Genomic DNA, 14637 nt, shown 5'->3' with positions numbered 1-14637 from the left:
TCCGCGATGCACAACTGCGGTCGCCGTCAGAACAGTCAATGCTGGAATTCCAAACTTTTACGTCTCGACGCTTTTTGGATCTGGGTTATTATATGGCCGCTACGTTTAAGAGTTTAAAATGTAAGCCCGAAGCAGAGTAGAGTTTCGGTTTTAACTGTTTATAACTCCTTAAAACAGGGTTGACTTTTATAGTTAAATGCACCTTTCGAATCTTTTTTTAAATGTGTAAAGCTAAATAAATTCTTTTTACTGAATGCTGTGTTTTTTGGTTTTGTTTGTTTTTCCTTTAGTTTAACTTGGTAAGCTCGAATAGCCATGCTGGTGTGGGGGAGGGTCAATCTTAGACTTTTATGTTGATATGCTTTTTATTAAAGGCGAGTAGATCAGAGCTGGAAGTACGGCTTCCGAGAGACCCAAGTATTAACGTTTAATGACACAGGCTTTTGGTTCGTGACCTCTATTAGGAAAGTACAAGTTTTGTGGAGAAAGTGTAGTCTGGATAATTAATGAAAAGTGCTCGGAACTCTTATGTGGAAGAACTTGTATTTTCTAGTTTTATTTTCTCCAAGAGAAGTATGATGGTAAGTTATAGTTCTGATGCTTTTGCAACCTTCCTGTTTGAGTTATGCATAATGCAGTGTAGTAAATTTTCTGTGTGGCACTTTGGAAGCTTTTTTTTTAGGCAGTTCTTTGCTAAGTAAGCTACACGAAAGGAAAAATGTTGAAAGCAACTCAATCTCTTGCCCCTTTCGATAGGAGTTTGGTGCTTTTGTAATTCAAAAGTGATGTAATGCTTTGACGAAGCTTAGTGTTGAGCCTTGAAGGCTCACTTAATATACTCATCGGGATGGGGCCACCTCGCTGTAGGAAGGACAGTAAAGAACCATGCACTGCAGCATTCCCGCAAGACTTCAGCACTGGCTTTAGGCTGGCTTTTCTCGGTAGAGCAATGTAAGTTGAGGACTCTTAAGCACTTCCTTTTCAGTGATGAAAGCCCGACATCTCCTATGGTTAATCTTGGATTTGTGGGGAAATTGATAGTAAAATTCTAACTGTAGTTTCGTTTTCCAGAACTTTTCTTTTCAAGCAAATCAGCCTGCTACATACTGTTAACATTTTTACAGTGAACCAGTAGATGCTGTTGGATACCAGAGTGTAAATTTCATTGGTAATCCTGAACTCTAACTCGTTCCCTTTGTAGCTCATCTTGTGCTTTCAAAGTTAAGCTTCATGTAAAACTTCGCCGCCCACGGAGAGCACACTTGTATTGTCGGCTCTGTAAGTGCTTCCTTATGTTTCTGTTTGCTGCTGTCAGGGGTGCTACTCCCTACTTCATTCCTCTCTTTGCTTTAGAATGAGTTCTCTGTGGCAGTGAGAACTACCAACTATTTTCACTGTTGACAGACTTTCCAGCAGGGTGAACTTACCTAACGAAAATGCAGCTTTCCAGTCCACATTGATGACATTTACTAATGCCATTAACTTTTCTGTTAAAGGTCTACTGTCAGGCCTTTAAGTAATCTGTAGCTTGAGCAAAGCTATGGATAGGAAGGACGAGACAAGTGTTTTGAGTGCCCTTCTCAAGTACTGAACCAAAGAGAGGACAGGCCGTTGTGATGATGAGATTTTAATAAATGCCATGTCCAATTGGAAGAAGAGGGATGTTAGGATGTTCTGGATGCACCATGTGGAAAAGATTATTAGGCCACATTATTGCTTCATGCTCTAATATCCCTGACTGTTGCTTGTATATATATATAAAATTGATTTACAAGGCATCTTAATGTATAATTACCTTCTGGCTGGTGTGGAAAACATCCTTGTGTTGTAGAATACCTCCCCCCCTCGTGCCCCAACATTGCCTGAGGTACCTAAGAGCAGAAAATAGCTCTTGAGTGTAGAACGTGGACACCAAGAAGGTTTCGTGATTTCATAACTACTTCCTCCTCCTGGTATCCCACAGCCTGCATAACCTGACAGGAGGCACTAGACAGTCAGGTACTAGACCACACAGTCCGTTCCCATTACTTCTGTACCCAGAAAGCAAATGGAGTGATCATCCTAAAAAATCAATTATATCAGGTCAATGCTACCAAAAGCACAATTTTTATTTATACCAAAATCTAAAGACATCAGTGCCACTCTAGTCACTAAATAATTAAACAAGAATGCTCAAGTTACTTGTGTGAGTAGTGAAAATTCACTGAGTGTTGTGTCAGATCCCATAGTGCCCCATGGAAGCAAAGTGGTACAGCTGGATCCCCACCCCCAAGGGACAACAAAATGTGAGTGTGATGAATAAGAATTGGATGCATAAAAACACTGATGACCTGCCCGGCATTCACATGGTACGAGCTATGGAGAGTTCTGTCCTTACACTTATGTGTGCCATCAGAACCCTGGACACAGCTGTAGGTGGAAGCTATTATTGGTGACCTACCTTTCCTGAATTGCACTAATATATAGTTATATATGTTGATACAGTATACACTATATATTTCATATATGTTAATGTATTTGTATCGTCGCATAATACATATATTTGTGTATATATACTATAAATATGCATGTGTGTTGGTTTTTACAGTTTTTTTTCTCTATTCGCCACCAAACATTTTCTGAAACTAGACCACTCACTTTGAGTTGGTTTCAAATCCTTAGTTTTCTTCCAATATAACTGATAATATATTACTGTACAAAGCAGGGTTTCTTAGGATGCCAGTGTGCTCGATGTTCACTGGGCGGCTCAGACCCCTTGGATAAAGTTGCTGTAGTGTTAGGTGAGCGCTCTCATCTACTCTCTGGCTGATTAATAAGGAGGTCTGAGTGTTTTGTTCAATTTGAATGTAACTACCAATGAGGTGTCTAGCCATTGGGGGGGGGCTGCTGTCTTAATTGGCACAGTGTATTTTTAAGCTCAGCAGTAACATGTAACACTGTGTAATAGTACAGTGAGAGACATTAGAAAGATAAAAGGCGCTAGTAAAGGACAAAGATCACTTTGGTTTTCTTTTTTCTTTGTCAAGTCAAGGTCTCTCTGTATAGCCCTGACTATCTTGGAACTCACTTTGTAGACCAGGCTGGCCTCAAACTCGGAGATCCACCTGCCTGCCTCCCAGGTGCTGGGATTAAAAGTATGCACCACCTGGCTAATTGTTTTTCTTTATTTTTAGAAACAAGCATATATATTGTGAGCTAAGAGTGTGTGAATTGTCTGAATACTAATCCTAACTGCATTCCTTTACCTGTTTCCGTTTTGAGACAGGGTTTCGCCACCGTGTGGCCCCTTACTGGTCTTGAACTCACAGAGGGTCACCTGCCTCTGCCCTCCTGAGTTCTGGTATTAAAGGTGTGTACCCATTTCACTTTTAGCAAGTGAATAAATCTTATCCCAGTAGATTGGGTTATCTTGTACCTGATATACTCTGGGCAGTAGAGATGTACATTAAATTTTTTAAGTCACTGTTGTATTTACATGCTAGTGAGAACATATTTTTTCATTATTAAATCATTTCCCTGGCCTACTTGTGTTTTTTATTCAAACCCAAGTTCTATTCAGGTAGCTTCTGAAGGGTCCTCGATCCAGAATCTGTTGATACTGTGATTGTATCAGAGATAAAGACCCGTTTCTTTTGTTAACTTGCATCCTTATTTTAAAAATAGTGGCGTGCACTGTAATCTCAGCACTTGGGAGGTAGAGGCTGCCACATCAAAAGTCCACTTCTCTGCTGTATAGTCCCTCTTGGATTACATAATACTGTATTTAAAAGGAAATTACTCCCACCAGAGTGAATGGCACAGCCAGGGATGTTTCTAAGTTTACAGAAGACCTTTAGGAGCTTCACAGAGTTGGAAGTGTCACTCTGCTGTGCCTGTCCTAAGCACCAAGCATTCAGAGGCAACAGCGCACTGATAGTGTTGAGGGTTAGAGAAGGCGTCTGTCCGAGACTTCAGAAGTACTGCATTGTTAGTGGAACTGGCGACATGGGCCTTTCTGGGCCGAGAAGGATCCAGCTGCGGTATTCATCCTGCCTTTGTACAAACTACCTCAAAGTAGGAGTGCCTGCAGGGGAGTTTCCTCACTGAATAATTTCAGTTTAACAATCCAAAAATTATGTTAGAAGGCTAACATTCACAACAGCTAATGAAGTAATAAAGCTAGACAGTGCTGATGGGCAGGATTTAATTCATGGACGACAACACCTGGGCTCGGGCTAGTCTTCACACTTCCTGTCAGAGACATCCTGCCAGGTCCTGCAGTCCAAGCCTGCGAAGTATAAAGAACTGAGCTCTGATGCCCAGTGGGTTTCTAATCTGTGAAACCTAAGGTACAACACCACAGGAGAGGAACATGAATCAGACTGGGCGATCCTACAGGACAAAGAGCCTGACTTTTAAGAGCACATAGGGCCTGGGTTTGGTTCCTAGACTCCTGTGGTGGTTCACAGCCATCTAACTCCAGTTCCAGGGGACCATGGGACCAAGCACACATGTGCTGCACATACATGCATGCAGGCAAAACATGGAAATGAATCTAACAAGCTTTATCAAGTGAAACTAACTTGCAAAGTAAAACGAGGGAAAACATAAAATGAACTTAAAGATAGTTATCAGTTAAACATAAGCTCTTTTTTAAATCATTTGGTCAAAGACACCAAGGTAAAAATAATGAACACTGAACGTGTGGAGTTTGTTCATTCTGGGGCCTAGGGAAACAAGACAGCGTCATGAGTACCGGTCGCTTTTGCAGAGGACTTGGGTTCAGTTCCTAGCACGCACATGGAAACTTGAAACCAACTATGTATCCAATCCCAAGGGACCCAGTACTGTCTTCTGACCTCTGCAGGCACCACACATGCATGGTACACAGACACCAATGAAGGCAAAATGCCCATACGTGTAAAATGAAATAGTTTTCGGGTTTTTTTTGTTTTTTTTTTTTTTTGGTTTTTTTGTTTTTTTGTTTTTTTTTTTTTGGTTCTTTTTTTTTTTTTGGAGCTGGGGACAGAACCCAGGGCCTTGCGCTTCCTAGGCAAGCGCTCTGCCACGGAGCCAAATCCCCAACCCCTAGTTTTCGTTTTCCAAAACAGGGTTCTCTGGCTGTCCTGGTGCTCTTTCTGTGGACCGAGCTGGCCTTAAACTCAGAGATTCCCCCTGCCTCTGCCTTCCCAAGTGCTGGAATTCAAGGGGTGTATTGCCGTGCCTGGCTTGAAATAAACATATTTTAATGTTAATTTTTGATAATGGTGCTTCTTTATTTAAACCTTTGTCTTTAGGGACGTGCATATTAAAGAATTGGCCATTAATAGTGGCGAAAGGTTGGCATCATGGGTGTGCATACTGAGACTGAAACCTTGATCTTGTGTTTACTAGTGTGGGGCAATGGGTCAAGGAAGGGCCAAGCTGTTCTATTTTTGTAAAATGTGTTCTTTTTTATAATAACTTTGAAGCAGCAAAATAAGGAGAGTCCTGTGGTTGAAGAAAAACCAAGAGAAACGAAAACATTTAAGACTCTACAAAGAGGGGCTGGAGAAATGATTCCTCACTTAAAAGCAGTGGCTGCTCTTCCAGAGGATCCAGGTTCCATTCCCAGCACCCACATAGTGACTCTCAGCCATCTGTAACTTCAGGTCCTTCCTGCTGATCTGACGCCCCCTTCTGACCTCCATAGGGTGCAGGCAAAATGCCAGTATACACTAAACACGTGTACACACACACACACACACACACACACACACACACACACGGTCAGTAAGCAACAGGCAAGCGTGTTCAGGCTGTCTTCCCAGACCACAAGATGCTTCTGTGGGTTCAGAATGCTATGCGGGATCTGTCTATATTTTTTCATACTCCAGGTTGATTTTATTGATTTTACAGTAGAAATTTGCACATGTTCACAAGGTCCCATTGCTTGTAATTATCAAAATCAAGAATAAAGATTGTTGGGGCTGGGGATTTAGCTCAGTGGTAGAGCGCTTACCTAGGAAGCGCAAGGCCCTGGGTTCGGTCCCCAGCTCCGAAAAAAAGAACCAAAAAAAAAAAAAAAAAGAATAAAGATTGTTTAGAACTTGTACTGGATGCTTGTGTGAAATACCTTAATAATTTTCCATCTTTGGGTCTGTTTTGCTGGCTCCCGAGCCATATTTGCATACTTTACAATTTGTTCTTAAAAAGTAAAGTTAATCGGTTTACAGAAAGGATTTAGTTTGTTATCCCCTACCCCACAGCTGCCTTCAATACTTGTTTTTGTTTATTCTTCCTGACATCCCACGTCGGCTCACATGTCCTCACAGACACACAAGCCCCTGGGGCCCACCATTCTGTCTGTAGATGAGATACAGTCTTTACCTTCCCGTGCCTGGCTTAACGCAGTTAGCCGGGACAGTTCACACAGTGTCTTCTGGTTTCCCCCTGTTGTGGTCAATGGCAGGATGACCCACTGCAGTCATTCTGTGTTTCTGTGTCGTGATGTCATCCTCACTTACATAAGTTAGTTTTTATTAAACATTTAGCTGTTTTTATATCTACCATTATTACTAGTCTAATAATTAAATATTTGCTGTTCTTTGGATGTAGAGGCACTAATGTTTTTGGTTTTTGTTTTTTGTTTTTTTTTCTGGAGCTGGGGACCGAACCCAGGGCCTTGTGCTTGCTAGGCAAGCGCTCTACCACTGAGCTAAATCCCCAACCCTAATGGTTTTATAACATATAAAGCCATCAGTTTGCTTTGGGTGACAAGAAACCACGATTTTACATTTTGCTAATGTCAGAAATCATGCTACTGCCCTGCACGGGCACACGCACACATGTGTACACACACACACACACACACACACACAGGTAAGTAAGTAAGTAAGTAAGTAAGCAATACATTTTATTGAAGGAGTGAGTGTAGATGCTGTTCTCTCTAATGCAGAGACATTCTCACATTAGGTAGCTTTTATTACAGTATACATCCCTCTGACTTTACCTTTGTACCTCTTACTCTGCTTACATCAGGAAGCTACAGTCTGGACTTAGATTGTAAATTTAACCGCGACCTTGTCCTCTAAGTGCATGGGCATTTTCTGTTAATCCTGGGACCTGATTTGTTGTCTTATAGGGTATTAGCAACCATTAGTGTTTGCGTAGGACTTTCTACACTACCATCGGTCTACTGCCCTCTTCGCTCTGTTGGAATACCTATAGAAACAACAGAAAAGGCACTCGCTTGGTTGGCAGTGTCAGAGGCCTGTCCCTATCCAGGGGGAAGTCATGGCAACTGCAGCTGCAGCATTATGCATTCGTTGTGGCCTGAGCATGAGGCAGATGCTCACAGCACCCAGGGTAGGAAACAGGGACACCAGAACAAGTCGTGGGAATACCTATCTGCCCATGTCTACCAGCTACCTTCCATTTCCCTAAGGTTCCCCACCACCACCACCAAGTGCCCGAAACATGAGCCTGGGGAGAAATTTCAGACTCAAACTAATTCTTCCCAATCTCCATGAGCCTGTGAGGTCCACGCTGGAGGAATCCACTCATTTCTTAAACTAAATACAACCTCTTCCCTCATTGACAAGCAAGTTACAGGAACCAGAACTGCTCTGTTCACATGTGTGGATTCTCCTAATTAAGTCAGGCCGTGGCAGAGATCCAAAAGGCAGATCCCCTCACTACTCCCAGGAAATCAGAGAAACCTGAACCAACATAGACTATCCTTGAACTTAGTTGGCAGGTTTCTAAATGGCCTGGATGTTTTGGCCCATGGTCCATCTTTTTTTGCCCTGAGACAACCTTTTAAACCCTATTATTAAGATTACTTTTTATTTTCAACTAGTGATCTGTGATAACAGTCATAGTCCCTTCCTCCCAAAGTAATGGTCTGTTGGGTGTAGAACGGCGTCCTAGGTGTTGGTGTGAAGCGAGCAGTGGTGAGATCTGAGATGAATCAGTTGAGGTAGCCGAGTAGAAAGCTACATTGAGTGACAGAAGGACTAAGAGAATTACTTAATGAAATGATGGCCATAAAATTGCTAGAAAGAGTATAGGCCGATTTCTTCCAGAGTTTTAGGGAACATGGAAATAGAAAAGCCAGAAGAGTGGGGACAAAGAAGAGCTGAATATGGGAGCCCCGTCTGTGGGTATTTGAGAACAGCGTTTAAAATGATATTCATCGGAAGTCAAGCACAGTGGCACCGTCCTGTAACCCAGCTCTTGGAAAAGAGATTTCTTCTGAGGTAGGAAGATCACAAGTTTAAGGCCACCCCGGATCCGACCACAAGGTCCTGTCTCTGAACTCTGTCTTTAAACATTTGGTGGTGTACTGACCAGATGCTAGAGAGCTAAGACAGAGTTCCTGCCCTGAGGGCGCTCAGTATCTAAGGAAGCTATGCATGTAAATAACTGTGAAGGAGAAAGCAAGGCCCGTGTAGACCAGGACTGTAGAACACTGGCCAGTTTTAAGAGGTGATCAGCAAAGAGAATGAGGAATAAGCCTGTCTCAGTACGGCGAGAAGGAAAATTGCGTGGACAGGGGGAAAAGGAGAGAATATGCAGGATAAAAACACACAGATACATTTGAGACAGCAAAGCCTTTCACTAGGAACAGTCCATTTGATTAAGAAAATTTCCATGTTAAAAGGCATGAAGGGTCAAGAACAGGAAAAGACCTACAGAGTCAACTAGGCCTTAGGGGATCACAGAGACTGGGCCACCTGCGGAAATCCACGCATGGGGTGGACCTGGGCCCTGCACATTGATAGCAGATGTGCAGCTCTGTCTCCATGTGGGTCCCCTAAACAATCGGGGGTGGGGGGAGGTGACGTCTCTGACTCTAGTGCCTGACCTCCGCCCCTAGCTGGGCTGCCTTGTTTGGCCTCAGTGGGAGAGGATGTGCTTAGTCCTGCTGCGACTAGATATGCCAGGGGAGGTTGGTACCCATGAGGGGGCACACCTCTCCTCTAAGGAGAAGGAGAGGAAGAAATGGGGGAGGTATGTGAGGTTGGGACTGGGAGGATTGTGGAGCTTCGATCAAGACGTAAGGTAAATTTTTAAAACAAAAAGCAAATTAGAGCCAGGTGTGGTGGCACACAGCTTTAATCCCAGTACTTGGGAAGCAGAGGGGGGCAAATTTTGTATTTAAGGCCAGGCAAAGCCACACAGAGAGCTCCTGCCTCAAAAACAGAGGGCACCTTGGAGGTCACGACTCCATGGGCCCCACGGGACACACACGGGAAAGATTTAAAACAGGAGTTGATAACGTCACCAAAGAGCAGGACAGAGAGGCTCCGGGCTCCAGGGGCAGAAGAGCTCTCCTGCTCTCCCTCCTGCTCTCCCCTCCTGCTCTCCCCTCCTGTCTCTTTATGTCTACATTCGTCCTTTGCTTCTTCATCTTTCTTCTCGTCACTGAAAGAGAAATCTTAGCTCGTAGGCCCTTCACAAGCAAGCCTTTCTCACAGTCAACCCGAGGGACAGTTTGCTAACACCGTAGGTTTTCTGATAGTCTCAGCCTCCTCTCCCTCACCCTGCACCCCAACTCCCATGGATGTGTGCATGCCTGCACGTGCGTGCACACACACACACACGCACACACGCGCACACACACGCACGCACACACGCATCCACGCACACACACGCGCGCACACACACACACACGCACGCACACACATACACGCACACACACACACACACACAGTGTGCATAAAGACAAACTACTTCCTTTAAGTTTCCTGATTATACATGCCTACCTAACCTTTGTTGAGGGGGAGGGGCACATTAATTTCCTTTTCCTCTGTCATTTATCTTTATCTGTGGTTTCAATCACTCCTCCCTGTCCTTGAGCTCCACCACCTTTTGGCCTAACCAAATGCTCCGGATACTTGCTGGTACCGTACTGTCACGAAGACTCTGAATTTAGTTTTTTGTTTTTTTGTTTTTTTTTTAGAAATCTCACAGGAGGACTAAAGGGAGGACAATATCTTTTCCGTGGCTGTATGCAGCACCTGAGTCTGCTATGACTATAGCCCTAAAGCTGTTACTCAAGCCAGGACCTCCTGTTCCTTCTACTGACAGCTCCCATGTTTAAGGTCTATATTGCAAAGAGGGAGACCGTGCTACTCTCTGGCTGCTTTCTGTGGTCTAGAACCTCCAAGAAGTTTCAGAGTCTAGTTGGTCTTTTGTCTCCCATAATCTGTGTGTTGGTTCCTATCTGACTGTAATTAAATGAATGTCCACAGCAATTTTGGAAGAGAAAGAAGAAGCCTTGTGAAGGAAAGGGACCCAGAACAGAGAAGAGAGGGGCCTACCTGAATTGTTTTCTCTTGGAAAATGAATATGTACATAGAGTTATGTGAGTTAGTGAATATACCACACACAGACACACACACAGACACACACACACACACACACACACACACACACACACACACACACACACCAGTATTGCTATGTGACTCCCTAAATAATACTAGTGTCTTAGTTAGGGTTTTATTGCTGTGAATAGACACCATGACCAAGGCAACTCTTATAAGGATAACATCTAATTGGATCTGGCTTTCAGTCAATTATTATCAAGACGGGAGCATGACATCATTTAAGCAGGTATGGTGCACGAGGAACTGAGAGTTCTATATCTTCATCTGAAGGCTGCTAGCAGAATACTAACTTCCAGCAGCTAGATTGAGGGTCTTATAGCCCACACTCACACAGTGACACACCTACTCCAACAGGGTCACACCTCCTAATAGTGCCACTCTCCAAGCCCAGCACATGCAAACCATCACAACTAGCTCCTTATGAGGTAAGATAAATTTGAGAGATCACCTTCTTTTGAAGGAATGGGTCCAAGAGTGACTTAGCTGTGCCCTGTCCAGGCCTGGGAAAATGCTGACCTGCCGTACCTCAGGGAAGGTTTTTGTGTGGTGTCAGACCATGGGTCTTACTGCCGTCATGCACATTCCTAGACAAAAACAAAACAAAAAAAACACACCAAGCTCCATGGTAAACTGAACTCTGTCACTAACATCTGCCCATAAACTAAAGATTTGGAAAGCTTTAGTGGAAAAGAGACTGTCTAACGTTAGGAATGAACTTATTACTAAATGAGTTTAATTCACAAAAGGAATCCCCCTAATATTTAGGCTATTGTTGGTCTTGACTTTGATTGGATTTAATTAGCGTTTTTAATTGGTTTGATCAAATGCCGAATTTGAGTCCAAAGACACATTTCCCCAGAGACTGTGACCCAGAGGGGCTAAGTAAATAACGGGAAATCAGAGATGCCGAGTTTTGCAGAGCAGTGTTCTCCAGTCTTCCTTGGCAAGAGGTATGTGAGGAGTGCCTTTTGTTCATGCTATTTTTGTAATTGAGTGATTCCCCATTTCTACTTTGTATCTTTTTCTTTGCTCTGTTCCTTTCTTCTCTCTTTGTTTTTTTTCTTCGTTTCCTCATTTCTTACTAAGTAATTCATGGCTACCTTTTGTTTATTTGTTTCAATTACATTTATTTATTCCTGTCCCCTCAGAGGAGGAGCGTGTGTGTGTGTGTGTGTGTGTGTGTGTGTGTGTGTGTGTGTGTGTAGCTCACGGGACAACTTGGGAGATCAAATTTGGATGACCGGACTTGGTGACAAGTGTATAGTGACTCACTGCATAGTTTGTCTAGCCCTGTGGCTACATTTTAGAAGAAAGGTTGTACACCCATTACAAGGGGTAGATTTAGAATTACATCCTGAGACTCAGTCGGGTTCTCCAGTCAAGTCATAAATTGTGAAGTGGAGATCATTCATGCTGCTCAGGGAGCTAGTGACCAAGTAGGTGACTTCAGGTCTTCAACAATGGAAATTCTACATATTCCATCAATATTGCTTGCCTTACAGATATTGTTATGATTGGTAATGAGCTATTTCGTACAAGAGCAGGCAAGGATTTTAGCTTCAGGTAGCCTAGGGGTCATGACCCTCTGACATTTAACAGTTGTGTAACATCAGATGAATTGACCCTAAGTTTTCTTGTTTATAATACCTGCAATGAAAATTGGTTCTGAGAAGCACACTTAAAATGCACCCCCCAAGTTCTTATACAGGGAAGGAGTTTTACAGACACTTGCTAGCGGATGTACTCTCTAAAAGGCATTTTTATATACACCCATAAATTTCTCTCTTACCCTCTCCGCTTTCTCCACTCTCTTGCAGAAAGCGTTCGACATGCTGACTCTGAGTGGAATTTTTTTTTTGAAGTCAGGGAAATAGCACTTGTTACCGGCTTAAAGTAATAATCAGGACACAGCTCAGAGAACAGTGAGCAGAAATTATTCTCTTTGAAAATTACCCTTTCACAATTTCAGTTTGATCTCGCTAAGTTTCTATGCCAACTTTGTAAAACCCAGCCAGTCTAAGGCATTCCTTGCTGACTGAAGTCTAGCCAGCGTATGGCTTGAGACCACGTTTGCTTGGGAGCAGTGGCTGCAGCGGTGTGACACCGAGAGTCATTTTGTATGACAGCCTTCCATTTTACAGTCATCACTATGACCAACACAAATGGTTGAGCCCCGGGTGTGTGGTGTGTGGTGTGTAAACTGCCCCTCCATTACAGCCTCCAGGCCAGGACTCAGAGCCACAATGCAGGATGGTCCGAAGAGGAAGGACCAGGTGGGCGAGCATGCTGACACGCTGACTGTATGCAGTGGTCCTTGTGGGTGGGACTCTCTCTTTGCTGAAATGTATGGTACTTTTATTTTGCAAGTGCCTTTTTAGTCAAAAACAACGAATCCATCTCATCCTTGGTTTGTGCAGGGAGATGGGGGGAGGGGGGAAGTGGGACTGGGGTGGGGGTGGGGGGTGTAGGGGGTTGGTTGGGGTGGGGGGGGTGTTGTTTCTACAAATGGTAGGCAAGAAGGAAATCCAGTTCAGCATGACTCAGTAGCCACTGTTGGCTCAAACTTTCAGATCCTGACACTGAGCAGTTTATTTCAGACATAGTATGTGTCTTAGTCAGGGTTTCTATTCCTGCACAAAACATATGACCAAGAAGCAAGTTGGGGAGGAAGGGGTTTATTCAGCTTAAACTTCCACATTGCTGTTCATCACCAAAGGAAGTCAGGACAGGAAACTGGAGGCAGGAGCTGATGCAGAGGGTGCTGCTTACTGGCTTACTCTTCCTGGCTTGCTCAGCTTGCTTTCTTGTAGAACCCAAGACTATCAGCCCAGGGATGGCACCACTCACAATGGGCGAGTCAGTCTCCCCTTTATCCCTAGTTGAGAAAATGCCTTACAGCTGGATCTCATGAAGGCGTTTCCTCAAGGGAGGCTCCTCTCTCTGTGATAACTCCAGCTTTTGTCAAATTGACACACAAAACCAGCCAGTACAGTCTGTATGGTACACCTTTGGAAAAAAATGTTTTCTGGAGACAATTATCACAATCAAGCTTAGGATGTGACTATGTCAAAACTCTTTTTGCAAAGTGCATGTGACCTCTTCTATAAGAATATCTCCCGAAGCTTGAGGGCCTGAGAGAGGATCTGGTGTAGTCTTGGTCATCACAGAATCATCAAGCTATAAAGTACATGTGACATCTAAGGATGAGTTCCATTAATGGAGGAACAATGCTCGAGATGAAGGTCTAGGGAGGGAGAGTCTGGGATAAACCAGAGTCTGGGGGATGTGAGTGCAGCCTGGCCCTACAGTGGGCGCAAATCATCAGGTTAGTAACTCTGTCCACTCTCAGACTTAGGTGCTCATCTCCGTTGAGGAACCAACCCTGCGTATTTAGCATTCATGGTTCCTCTGGGGCTTATCTGTGAGCAAAAGGACAGGTTAGGATAGTTACTTCTGTTTCCTGCACACCCTTAAGAGGAAAACAACCAACATTCAGAGATCTTGGTTTTCAAGAATACTAAATGACCTAATTTGTCTTCTGTTGCTGTGAGACACATAATGACCAAAAGCAACTTGGGGACAGAGGGGTTTATTTAAGCTTACATCCTACAGCCCATCATGAAGAGAGGTCAGGTCAGGAATTTGAGGTAGGCATTTGCAGGCAGGAACTGAAGCAGAGGTCATGGAGTAGCACTGCATACTGGCTTGCTCCCTGTGGCTTGCTCAGCCTGCCTTCTAATACAACCTAAACCACCTGCTAAGATGTAGCACCGCCCACAGTGGATGATCCCTTCCACATGAATCATTAATCATGAAAATGTTTGCAGAGACCAATCTGATACAGGCATTTTTCTCCAAAGAGGTTCTCTCTTTCCAGTGGCCTTCACTTGTGTCCAGTTGACAAACACTAACCTGCACACTAGGGAAAAGATGGACAGTGGTTCCTATGAGGCCCACAGTATTTGCGGTCCATAGACTATGAGCGCCCTGATGTCCAAATCTTTAAAAGTCCAGAATGTTAGGTGGCACAGCAAAAGGAAATTAACTCTGTAGATGGGATTTGCAAGATGGCTCTGTGGGTCAGGGCACTTGATTCTAAGCCTGGTGAGCTGTGTTTGGTGTTGGTATTTAGTCTAGGCTCCGCCCAACAGCTACCTGGCAACAGCTAGGTATGCTTGATACTATAAAAGGGGCTGCTTGCCCCCTCGTTACTTTCTTTATCCCACTCCTTACCCCTTCTCTCCCCATTCCCCTTCCCCCTCTTTTTCCATATGCTCATGGC

This window comes from Rattus norvegicus, chromosome 7, assembly GCF_036323735.1.
Source record: "Rattus norvegicus strain BN/NHsdMcwi chromosome 7, GRCr8, whole genome shotgun sequence".
Classification (NCBI taxonomy): Eukaryota; Metazoa; Chordata; class Mammalia; order Rodentia; family Muridae; genus Rattus; species Rattus norvegicus.
Note: the sequence above shows the minus strand (reverse complement) of the source record.